The sequence below is a fragment of the Corythoichthys intestinalis genome, chromosome 6 (assembly GCF_030265065.1).
Source record: "Corythoichthys intestinalis isolate RoL2023-P3 chromosome 6, ASM3026506v1, whole genome shotgun sequence".
NCBI classification, from domain to species: Eukaryota; Metazoa; Chordata; class Actinopteri; order Syngnathiformes; family Syngnathidae; genus Corythoichthys; species Corythoichthys intestinalis.
The window spans coordinates 59,172,642-59,185,194 of NC_080400.1; the positions used below are offsets into that span (position 1 = coordinate 59,172,642).

Sequence of the window (12,553 nt, forward strand, 5' to 3'; positions counted from 1 at the left end):
CATGCTGTGTTTTATACTCCTGAATGAAATGGACCTTTTGGATGTGTGTAGAAGCGATCGTTTTATATATTCAATTTTTGAATCCCGCGCCATGAAATTTAGTTACTTTGCAGCTTCAGCTTCCTATGACAGCAATGCTTTATAGCATGAAGATGGACTGCGGATTCATCTGATTTTGTGGATTCATTTGTTTATTTTTCGCATCACGCCAGTCATACGGCTGCAGAAAAAATGTTGCTGCACCAGGGAGAGCCTGGTGAGCCTTTTTGGGGTTTCAAAAGGTTTCCATGCACTGGCGGATATTGGCCAAAACAAGCCCTACTACTGTGGGACATTTGGACTTTCGAAGAAGTGAGTAAGCATTGTGTTTTGTATTATGTCAAATACTGGGATTATTTTAACAGGTAGGTGGTTTGCATTTTGTGGCTGACATGCTCATTGTCCACTTGGCCGACGACCGGCGGCTTGTCGCACATCCACCTGCCCGGAGAGCACTATACTCGGCTTATTGCCCTCTTGTGTGCCGTGTTGTCAAATTTTCCACCTGATCAGAAATTGCAACTTTGTGTTAAAAATGGCCGCGAATACCGCCATTACAAAGTAAACACGACAAACTTTCTTTAAACAAAGGACTATTCACTTACGTTTCATCATGACTGGTCATGTAGAAAAGCTCTCCTCAGATACATTCTGCCATGTTAGCTGCACAACAACTGCAGCCGCTCTCCTATGACTCGCTCGCTGTTTACGTCTTCGCCGTGTAGTAAAGCATTATTTTGCCATATTCGTGTTGACCATTTGGCAGCTACACACTCCTCCAACGTCGGCCGGTTTGTCCGGCAGTACTCTCCAGCTGCTTCCCCGGCGAGCTCTCCTGTCCGTAGTAGCAGGGGAACGAGCTGTAACTTGCTCTCCGCCGGGCAGGTTACCGATCGGCGAAGAGAATCGACAACCCCGCCGACGTGTTATGTGTGATTTTTCACTTAGAAGACTTTGAAACATTATTCCGTTCGGGTTAGCATGTCGGCTAGCTTTCAGGCCTCTTTGTTTGTTTACATTCTCTGAAGCCGGGGCGGGGAAATGAGAAAAGCCCGACTAACTACGATGGCATAAAATATCATTCGGGACGTGCGACAGTAAAGGTGAAGTCGGCAGTTTTGACCATTATGGAGTCATTTTGCCATGTCGTACTGAATGAAGGCATTTTTATTACAGTATTTCATATTCCATTTAGCTCAAGACTGTTATTTGTCATGACCATACCATTTATTTAGCTATTGGGAAAAAACACTTACAAAATAAAAAGAATATCCTGTAAAAATATTGGAGTAGAGAGACTGAAACAATGACATTTTGCGGCTCTCTTCGTCGCATTTTCCTCGTTCTGAGTAATTTCCCCTCAATGGGCTGAATATTAGAACAGATGAAACCATGACCCTGCCGACATCATCCTCCTGTTGGGGACGCTAGAGCCCTATAATGGTAAGTGTGGCTAACCGGCAGATTAAAAGACTAATTTCTCGTCATCTGCGATTTGCCAAATTGTTGTATATAGTCGAATCGTCTCATAATATGATTCTAATTCACATAATAATGCTATTTAAGCTATTTACTTTTTTTCTCCTGTCGTACGCACTTTAAGGGCTCCAAAAGTAACAGTCTAGCAGTATCTTCGACAGAGGACCTAATGAGGATCACTCTGGAGGGGCCTAGTCTAGAGTAATTTGTCCTCCTGCCGTAGATCGCTAGATGAATTCAGCTAAGCGTGCTCGGTGACTTGACTATAGACCCCACTCACATGACGTCACAACCACGCCTCCACGCCATATTGTCCGTCAGCTCGTCGTGTTTACGCATTACCGCTACGTAAATTCCTCCTATTATGCCCTGTTTTTCTGCTCATTAACATTAATAATCAAAATGGTGAAGGCGTGTGTGGCGGTTGGTTGCAGTAACAGAGAAGATAGACGGAGAGACTTGAAGTTCAACCGTACTCCGAGAGACCCGCAACAGGTGTTGTGCCAAAAAATAGCCACCCCGCGTGAAATGTCCCCCCTGACGGAAGCACCCACACGTCACTCGTACAAACAGCTTTTTCTTACCAATCGATGGACACGGAAACGACTTTCTTTTACCGTGAGTATGTATTATTTTACTCTGCTTGAACTAATAAATATTGTATTGTGAATATGTATTATTTTACTCTGCTTGAACTAATGAATCTTGTACTGTGAATATGTATTATTTTGCTCTGCTTGAACAAATAAATGTCATACCTGTGTGATTGTCATCGGGATATGGTCGTGAAAACCTGTAGACTAATACATTTCTGTTCAAAGATGGTTATGTGGCCCAATCCACGATTTGTTACCAAAATACATTACTAGTATTTTTTGTAATTCATTTATTTAAAACTGATTTTACAGTCGTAAATCCATTACTGTAATGTGTCCATGAAAACATTTGACGTTTTCACCTCAATAAAGCGTCATAAATAAGCGCTCCCGTCAGGGTGGACATTTCACGCGGGGGGGGGGACATTTTTCGGCACAACACCGGAGAAAAGAGCGAGATGGACTGGTGCAATTCGATGAGAAAACTGGGCACCAAACGATCACCACAGATTATGTAGTAGTCATTTTATATCTGGCAAGATGCATTTAATATATATTTAGAGGGTTTTGGGCTGACACCACAATTAAGATCATTGCGAGGCTAATCGCCGACAACATACAGTTTCAAATTCAAGATGCTTATTTCTTCCACCATCATTATTTTTTGAATAATATTTAGCTGGTAACAAGTGAAAGAAGCTGGCCTCGTCTACGGATCATCAGTTAAACAGGGGTGTCCAAACTTTTTGCAAAGGGGGCCAGATTTGGTGTGGTAAAAATGTGGGGTGCTACCTTGGCTGATTTATGTAGAACAATATAGTTAAACAAATTTTAGCAAGCCCTTCTGTGTGTCATATTTGCTTTATTATTATTTTTTTAAATTCATAGTTTCAACAATCTCGCCTTTGTGGCGTTCTCTTTCGACACTCGGGCTCTTGCGAAATAATGCTGCTGTGAAATTAAACTAGCTTCAAGTTGCTTTCATTTCTCGCTGCGTATCTTCCCTGTAATGTTGTCGTACATGTCAGCGCGTCTTGATTGGTAATATCGCGTCACATCGAACTCTTTGAAAACAGCGACTGTCTCTTTGCAAATGAGGCAGACACAGTTGTTGCGTATTTTATAGAAGAAATAGTCCAATATCCACCTATCCTCCTATCCATGCAGTGGCAGCGAATGAGTTCGTGAACATGAGGTTAGATGAGTTTGTCTTTATTTATTTTTTTTATTTTATTTTATTTATTTTCTATTTTTTCAGCGCAGGCTGTCCTTTTAAGCACAGACAGTACGAGCGAGCACACAGTCACCCGCCAGCCCTCAGGAAGGTAGACAATTAAACAGGTCAGCATGAGGTAACCTCAGTCAGCCTGTGGGGGTGCAGCAGACACGCAGCTGGAGGTCGCAGGACAAGTGAGAAGAGCAACACCTCTTACGGACACAGTCTCAGTTTCACATGCAGACAATGAAAGAGACAGACAGGATACAAATGCATTTGCTCAAACCAAAGCGCTGCGTTTAAGATTTTAGGCTGTAGCAAATAGATGGTTGCCATTAATTGGAAAATCAACACGTAAAGAACACTGACCAAAATGGCAATTATTCTTTGCTTTTGTTGTCCAGCATTTTACAAGACTTATAAAATAAATGATTTGGGGTTTTGAAGACTCCATAGTGTTTTTCGCTTGAATGACTTCAATACACCTCACAAGTAGTCAATCAAATTAGAAAGGAAAGGTTATGTATTTTATTTATCATTTATTTATTTGCCTTCATTCAAATCGATGCACAGTACGTCCACAAAGGGCATCAGGAAAACGTCGTGGGAACAAAGAGAGGAAAGCACTTTCAGAACTAGTGTTACACTGCCATCCAGTGGACAAAGACACACCAGGCATGAAAATGGGTTAGGGATTAAAAAAGTGAGAAGGGTGTGGAGGAAATATGTTCCGATACACTGTACAACTAGGGCTGTCCCGAACGACTAATTATCTTCCGATTAATCAGCCAACTATTTTTACGATAAATCAACTAATCTAATTTAGCAATGACATTTTTGATGATGCTTATTAATTCATAAAAACATTTTGGAACACTTAAATTCTTTATTATTTATTAAAGTACTAATAAACATGTAAATTAGAACAATAAATCACAAATAAACAACGAGGTCAAATGCTGATAGCGGTTATAGCGGGGATACATAGCGGTTTTGCGCATGCGCGTAACGTTAAAAATGGCCGCGAATGCAGCGATTCCAAAGTAAACACTACAAACGTTTTTTTAAAGAAAGGAATATTTACTTAAGTTTGATCAAGTAAAGACATGTACAAAAGTTCTCAAACACATCCTACCATGTTAGCTGCACACAGCAACTGCACTCCGCGTTCTCACTGTTAACGACTTCGCCGTGTCGTTAAGTATTAATTTATGCCATTTTCGTGTTGCACATGTATGTGTATGATGTATCTAGTTTAGTTTGCACCTTTGGATAACATTGAGAGTCCAATTGAATGTAAAAGAGGGCTTTTTCAGCGCCACAAAAGCTTTGGGAGCAAAATTTTACTAGGGAGCAAATTTTGACAGAACACCAGCGCACAATGTCGGCTTGTATACAGAGTCGAGGGAGAAAAGTACGAAAGAGATTAAAGAGACACCCACAAGTTAAGACCTGGTGGTCTATTCGAGACGTTTCTCTTTTTTCCTTCCTACATTTCACTTGACCTTTCATAGAAAAACTTGCTATCCATTGTATAAATATCACAGATTATTTAACAGTTGTTTATAACAGCTCTATGAGATGTTATGTGCCATACATTTTAAATGTGCACACAGGCATAAGACCACCGACACAACCAAGGGCATAATAGGCCCCCGCCCCCTTAGCCCCCCCACACGGAGCCCTGATCTCAACATGACGCAGTCAATCTGGAATTAAGAGACAGACACAACTAAAATATCAATTTGCAAAGAAAAAAATGTGCTCTCTCTCTCTGCTTCTCTGATGAGTACAGACTCCGTGTGTTTTTCGTTGTTTTAAATGGCACATCATAGAGCGCGATCACGTGAGAGCTCACGAGGGAACGGAGTTGGCGGACCGCAGCCGTGCGCATCCGGTATGATTGGCTTGTTTTTGACGTACTGCCTGGCACGCAGTCAACACTGAGCCGGACCGGAACCGGAACGATGATGTATCTGGTGTATTTGGGCCCTTAGCGATTTCAACTCCACGCTCCTTTAAGTGTTTATCAAATGGCCCCGACGTAAAATGGCTGACAAGTTACAAAGCCAATATCCATTGGTTTACAGAGCGCATCTCACATCTAGCTTGATCAAAATATGATTTCTATTTCCAGGACGGCAGACATACGCAGGCACACCGATTTTTATAACGGCACTGCAGATCCTGCTCGTCAGGCGCAATCCTTATTATAATTGGCCAGCTATATTTTAGGTCCTACCTTTGCTGCAAGCCGATTGGTTTAAAGAGGGGTTGGGTTGATTTTATTGGGCTTCAGTTAAACAACATACTTCCGTATTTGGTCTTGTTTTGGATTTTTTTTTTGTATCTCTGCAACTCAATACGAAGCACTGAGGATATTGTTTACCTACGGTCTCCGGTAAGACAGCGCATTATAAATCGTTTTTTTTTTCTTTTTCCAGGTTTATTATCAAAACAAATTTTCATATCGTAATCACAGTTGTTTCGAAGAGATTTTGCTTGCCAGAAATGTAGATAATTTTGTAAGTGTACTTCAGACATGATTTATTTTTAAAATATGAAGTTATTATTATGACTCGCAGTAAACTCTGCGTTTATACTGTCAGTGAAATGCTTGGTATGTTTTTATTTTTATTTTTATCATTATTCTTATTTTTGCTTGATTCCAAAACATGAATAGCTCGTGGCTACATCATGTTGAGACTTCTCTGTTATCACCGTTGGTTGCGTAAGCCTATCGCCAGTTTGATAGGACAATGCAAGTGTAAATGATACTGCGGTCAGGCCAGCGTAAAAACGACGTCAAGCTAGCCGCCCCTCATTTGGATCGTTGTTTGCATTATTTGCATTACGGTCATGTAACGAGGTGGCTTCAGAGTGCAAGTCACTTTATCAAAAATAAATAAATAAATAAATGAATACACACTGTAGCACACCTAGACTCAAAACACACACAGATTTTTTTTTTTTAATTAATTTTTGAAATCCGGCTAAATGACAGGAATAATGAGCAATACATTTTCAGAGCACTTTTATTTAAAAATGACACACCAGAATTTCACGAGAGTACTTAACTTCGAGTCTCGGGATATTCTAGTATACTTCTAAATTCAAAAGGTCCTTGGATATCTCACTAATTCTTTTAAATTATTTTTAAATCAGGTTAAATGACAGGAATAATAAGCAATTTTAGAAGTATTTTTATTTTGAAATGACACCTCAGAATTTCATGACAGTACTGTAGTTCGAGTCATGGGGAAGTGTAGTATGCCTGAGAAGGTTCTTGATGAGGGCTCTCTAGTTGAGAAAACATTTCCTATTATGAAATTAAAACGTTCATATCTAGGTTTTTTGTAGTCTATCAGTGCCAAGCAAAAACTGGAAAAGAGGTTGAAATCCTCGCTTTTGAGTATCGTTGACGGTAGGCCTGTCGCGATAACAAATTTTAGTGTGCGATAATTATTCTCATAAATTATTGCGATATGCGATATTATTGCGGCCCCCCAATTTTTTTTAACCAATTTACAATAACACAGTGAGAATACAGTATATATTAATAGATCAAGTACACCCATTTAAACGCGATAAATATTTACTTTTAAATTCAAAATTACTTTTTTAAAATCACAACTAAAAACAATAGACCATGCCTCTTAAGTAAAAAACAACAATATTGATAACGCACAGAAAGACAGAGTAAATAAAATGTGTTTAAAAAAAAAATTGAAAAATTGCACTTAATAACTTAAGCATTTAGGCAAATGAAAACTTTTCCCATCATAGCTTCTGCAATGGTGTTCCATAGGGATGCAACGATACAGTTAAGTCATGGTTCGGTACGATTTTTGATACGGGGGACACAATTTTCGATCCGATTCAATACATTTAATGCTCTGTAAGAAAATAACAATTATATTTTTTGTTTCGTTTTTTTTTTTTTTTTTTTTTTTTGCTAACGAGCAAAAATTAAATTGCCATCATATAAACATGCATTTTAGTGCATAATATTTATGTGCTTACTTCTTACTGATCTGGAAAAAATTTGTATAAAAGTGCTGAGAACAATCTTTACTGTTTGTAAATTGAGGCAGGGCACACTGTTGATTGCTACAGCTCTCTTAGCAGCTAGGTTTACTACATGAGCAAGACATCCTATTTGTGGTCCGAATCCATCTGTGTCATGTACTCAATTAACAATATTTGCAACATTATCTATAGTCACTAGTATGTATTGATTTGGCCTTCTTAACTTCCATTTAGGCCTGTCGCGATAACAAATTTTAGTGTGCGATAATTTATTTCATAAATTATTGCGATATGCGATATTATTGCACCTCCCCAATTTAAAAAAAAAAATACAATAACACTGTGAGAATACAGTATATATTAATAGATCATGTACACCCATTTAAACGCAATAAATGTTTACTCTTAAATTCAAAAATACTTTTTAGGAAAAGACAACAATATCAATACTGCACAGAAACACAGAAGAAATAAAATGTGTTTTTTAAGAAAAATAAAATTCCACTTAATAATTTAAGCATCTAGGCAAATGAAAACGTTTCCCCTCATAGCTTCTGCTATGGCGTTTCATGTGTAATACAGTGGTACCTCTACATACGGAGTTAATTCGTTCCAGGAGCATGTTTGTAAGTCGAAATGGTCGTATGTCAAGCAGGATTTTCCCTTAAGAATACATTATAATTCCAATAATTCGTTCCACAGCCCAAAAACCCACACTACACCCTAAATAAATACTGCTGTTACTATTGAAAATAGCAATTACAAAGAGCAAAATAAATAAAATATGAATAAAAATCAGAATAGCAATAATATAATAATAGCAATAATAACAATAATACAGTACAGTACCTGTAATTATGTAACGAATCGGCTTCTAATAAGGCGGACTTTTTTTTAGTGTACCTGAACGCACCGTGTAATGTGGCGGACTTTTTTTAGTGTACCTGAACGCACCGCGGGGCTGACGGTGAGCAGGAGAGCGCTATTTTACTTTCTGTTTCGATCCTGGCGTCAACAGCAGTGGACACTCGGCGAGTTGATGGAATAAATGATTTGAAACCTGACAAAGCTGGCGATTTCTTAGGCGATGTTACCGTAATAAGAACTGTCACCTTAACTTATAAAGACTGGCGAACGGAGGGGGACCGCCGGCCGAGATCGGCATTCTACGACCCAGTTCATGGATGCACACTTATATTTTGCTATCATTAACGTCTTCATTTCAATGGTAAGCGTCACCTTTTCTTTTTTTTTCTCCACCTGCACTAAACTTAAACTGCACTAAACTAAAAACAGAACTGAAATGCATTTTGCATAGTTGGTAACAAGGAAGCCGAACTTTTAACAGCACGTCAGCCGCACGCGCGCACGCAGGTGCACGCGAGGCGATAAATCGCAGCGGAAAAATTATCGCCTTCATTTTTATTTACCGTGCGATAAATTGAATTATTGCATATTGCGACAGGCTTACTTCCATTCAGTCATGACAGTTTAGAATTCATCGATGTAGTATATGGACTACGTGTCCCATAATCACTCTGGGCTCACGTAGCCAATGGCATGGGACGTAGCACATCTAGTTTGCTATTTCATGATTTCTAGTGTGCGCGCACATTAAAAAAGTTAGCAAGCGCCGCTGAAGTCACGTCTGCTCATTACTACACAACACCAGCATATGACAATCGACTTTCATAAACAGGACGAGTTTGAACCACAGCGCTTTTAATTTCATTCCGCTGTTCGTTGTCAAAGTGAGGTTGTTCGTAGCAGCCAAGTCAGTAACAATGTTTTGGCGGAGTTCGTTGTAAATATCCGGCGTTGTGCCGAAAACTAGCCGCCCCGTGTGAAATGTCACTCCTGACGGGAGCGCCCACACGTCAACAACACCGGCGCGCCTTAGATGGTCCACAGTCACTCCGGAGCACTGACGCGGCCAGTATACTTTGAACAATAGGATATAATGGGAACGATTGGCTCCGGCGCTAGTTTTTGCCGGACCTGGAACGAAGGTGCATTTAGCGCAGTTGGTAACGAGGAATCCGAACTTTTAACAGCACTTCTGCCGCACACGCACGTGAGGCGATAAATCGCAGCGGAAAAATTACCGCCTTCATTTTTATTTATCGGGCAATAAATGGAATTATTGCATATTGCGACAGGCTTAGTTGAAGGCAGCTTTAATTTTCACAGCACTTTAAAGACGCCACGTGATTGAACAATTTCTCTGCAGGCTTGTGTGTGTTAGGGGTGTGCCATCTTAGGAACCCCACGATTTGATTACGATTCAAGGTGCTACGATTCGATTATTATTATTATTATTATTATATTTTTTTTTTAACCAGTCCTGTTCAGCTGTTTGACACGGAGAATGGAAGTCTAAGTGTCCGGTTGGTCTGAACAGTTTTAATGTTTCACATTGAGAGTATGACTTACTCCCATTGTGATCATTCAACATAACTCGTTTATTATGACAAAGCAGAAAACAGGAAGGGTTTATGGGGAACAAAAGAAAAGCAACATAAGAGAAGAAAGAAAAGAAACACAAACAACAAGAAGAAATTAATTGAACGCCTACACTATTAACTCATTTGCTCCCAAAAACATATAAATATGTTCTATTTTTGTTTCAGTGTCCCAAAGACGTATAAATACGTCTTTTACGTTTTTTTTTTTTTTTTTTTTTTCAAAAAAGACATCTCTGGGTCGTGATTCAATTTAGCTCCAAAGCACAAAGCTGAAAATCCATTCTAAATAGTGATGCACGATAATGCATTTTTTAACCGATACCGATAACCGATAATTTCCTCCTCATTCCAACCGATAACCGATAATGTCAAGCCGATAATTCTATTAAAAGATTTCAGTAAAATTTTAAAGTATACACAAAAGAAAATATTACTGTGCAAAAATATAATTTATTGCTCTTTTTTTCAACATAAAGTATGAACAAGTCGTCAATTCAAACATCTAAATAATGACAGATTGTCTGACATTGTGTAATGGTAAACCTTTGGCAACAATTACAGAGTAAATACCTAAGTTACACAAAAATGTAAGCCATTCCTAACATATATAACATTAATCCGCTGCAAAACACACCTCCTTAAAAACTAGTCAGTTTTAAGTGTAAATCTATTGGCAATAAGTGAAATTATCTGCGATCGCTTCAAGTGTATTTCTCTGATTTCTTGGAAGAAAAATAGCTAGCTGAAAATAAACTTAACAGCCTTGTTTTAAGCAATACATTATTATACTTAATCCTAAAAAAAAAAAAAACTTGAAGAAGGAAAGATTTTGAATAATATTTGTGGCTAAAGAATATTGATTTAAGAATTTGATTATCTACTGTGACTGTAATTGAGCAGACAAATAAGTTAAATAATTAGAAAAGTGATTGCTAATGTTATATGCTTTGTTGCACACTGTGAAAATCATTACCTCAAAAGAGCGAGATGTCATGTACCCATTCTGCAACGCTTTGTTTACATTTGCGGCTTTTACGACATTTGCGTTACAGCAGCTAAACTGCTACACGGCAGTACTATTTGGTCGGAGTTGGAGCTCGCATCCGCGTGCGTGTTGTTTTGTGCCTGAGTTTTATTAAGCCGAAAATAAAGGCAGCGTTACAAAGTCATCTGACCGCTCGTCATTTCACATTGTGAATGCATTATTGACTGGCTGACTTCGTTTTCTCCATGTTTAAATGATCTTATAACCACTGTGCCGTCATGATAAGCTTGCTTACCGGACATCACTTTTTCATGAAGAATGGTGGTCGTATAAACTGCATTATTTCTTTTATCCAGGGCTTTAGTTCTCGGGTCATTAAGGTAAAAAAAAAAACACGTGTCTCGTCTCGGCGGCAGCGGCAGCTACATTCGTACCGGATAATCCGCCCGCCCCGGCCGGTTCGCCGCGGCGTATTCGGGTCCTGGCTCTGCTCGCACGCCGTGGGGGAACGCTCGAGAAACCGGGGTGTTCGCCGGAGGTCCAGAGGCCGGGGAACCGGGCTCGGCCCGCTCCGACTATGGCGAGCCGGCGGCAGCCTGCCGGACTGGCCAGAGCGGCGGGCTCCGTCGGAAGACGGCTACTTGCCGACTATCGGTCTCCAGTAGTGCCGGTGTTTAGCCTTAGATGCGAATTTACCACCCGCCTTGGGCTGCATTCCCAAACAGCCCGACTCTGTATCGTCACAAGCCCTGTAGTTTAACTTAGTGTTTACAATAGCTTTAGCATTCCTGCTAGCAGCAGCCTCGTATTTGTTCCAAAATTCTTTATGATGCATTTTTAAATGGCTGCTGGGTTAGTGGTTTTGAATGAGGACGCGTTCTTTCTGCCTCGTGGAACTTATACGGTACATGTTTCGCAGATGGCGAGAGCGTCGTTTTTTCAGTAACAGCCGCCATAATATTCAACTACTTCTTGTCTTGTAACTCCGCCTCCTCAACCCCTCCTCCCTCAGGGGCTTCAGAGAGGGGAGGGGTTGAGGAGGCGGTGTGCTGAATTCTTTGGTTGCGCACATTTGGAGGCAAAATCAAGTATATAATTATCGGATTGCATTATCGGTTGAATTTTTTTATTATCTGGATTATCTGTGTGACGTCATAATTGCCATTATCGGCCGATAATTATCGGTGACCGATATTATCGTGTATCTTTAATTCTAAAGCAATAAAACTGGCCACTGGTGGGCAGTAGCGCATTTGGTAAGACCCGCAACCCTATTCAACGGCAACGAACGGCCAAGCCGCAAAGCTGGGGCGCAGGCGGAAAACGATCGAATGGGTGCCAGGGGGCGGACGACCGAGCAGAGCAACCAGTAGGACGCCCGGGATGCCAGGCGCTGGATGACCGAGCAGAACAACCGGGACCACTAGATGCTGTTGAGTCCGTTCTGCTCGCGAGCACCCTAACCACACAATGTTTCTGGTATTTTGGCCCATTCCTCCATGCAGATCTCCTCTAGAGCAGTGATGTTTTGAGGCTGTCATTGGGCAACACGGACTTTCAACTCCCTCCACAGATTTTCAATGGTGTTGAGACCTGGATACTGGCTAGGCCACTCCAGGACCATGAAATGCTTCTTACGAAGCCACTCCTTTGTTGTCCTGGCTGTGTGTTTGGGATCATTGTGATACTGAAAGACCCAGCCACGTCTCATCTTCAATGCCCTTGCTGATGGAAGGAGATTTTT

General features: G+C 40.3%; 1 protein-coding gene across 9 annotated transcripts in view; it reads left to right on the forward strand.

The window, feature by feature from the left end:
* The first annotated feature begins 5,604 nt into the window (after positions 1 to 5,604).
* bcas3 (BCAS3 microtubule associated cell migration factor) overlaps positions 5,605 to 12,553 on the forward strand; it is a 525,512-nt gene continuing 518,563 nt past the window's right edge. For all 9 annotated transcript variants that reach the window (XM_057839609.1, XM_057839610.1, XM_057839618.1 and 6 more), the window contains exon 1: positions 5,605 to 5,731. The gene's annotated coding sequence lies outside the window, so the exon portion shown is untranslated. The remainder of the gene's footprint in view (positions 5,732 to 12,553) is intronic.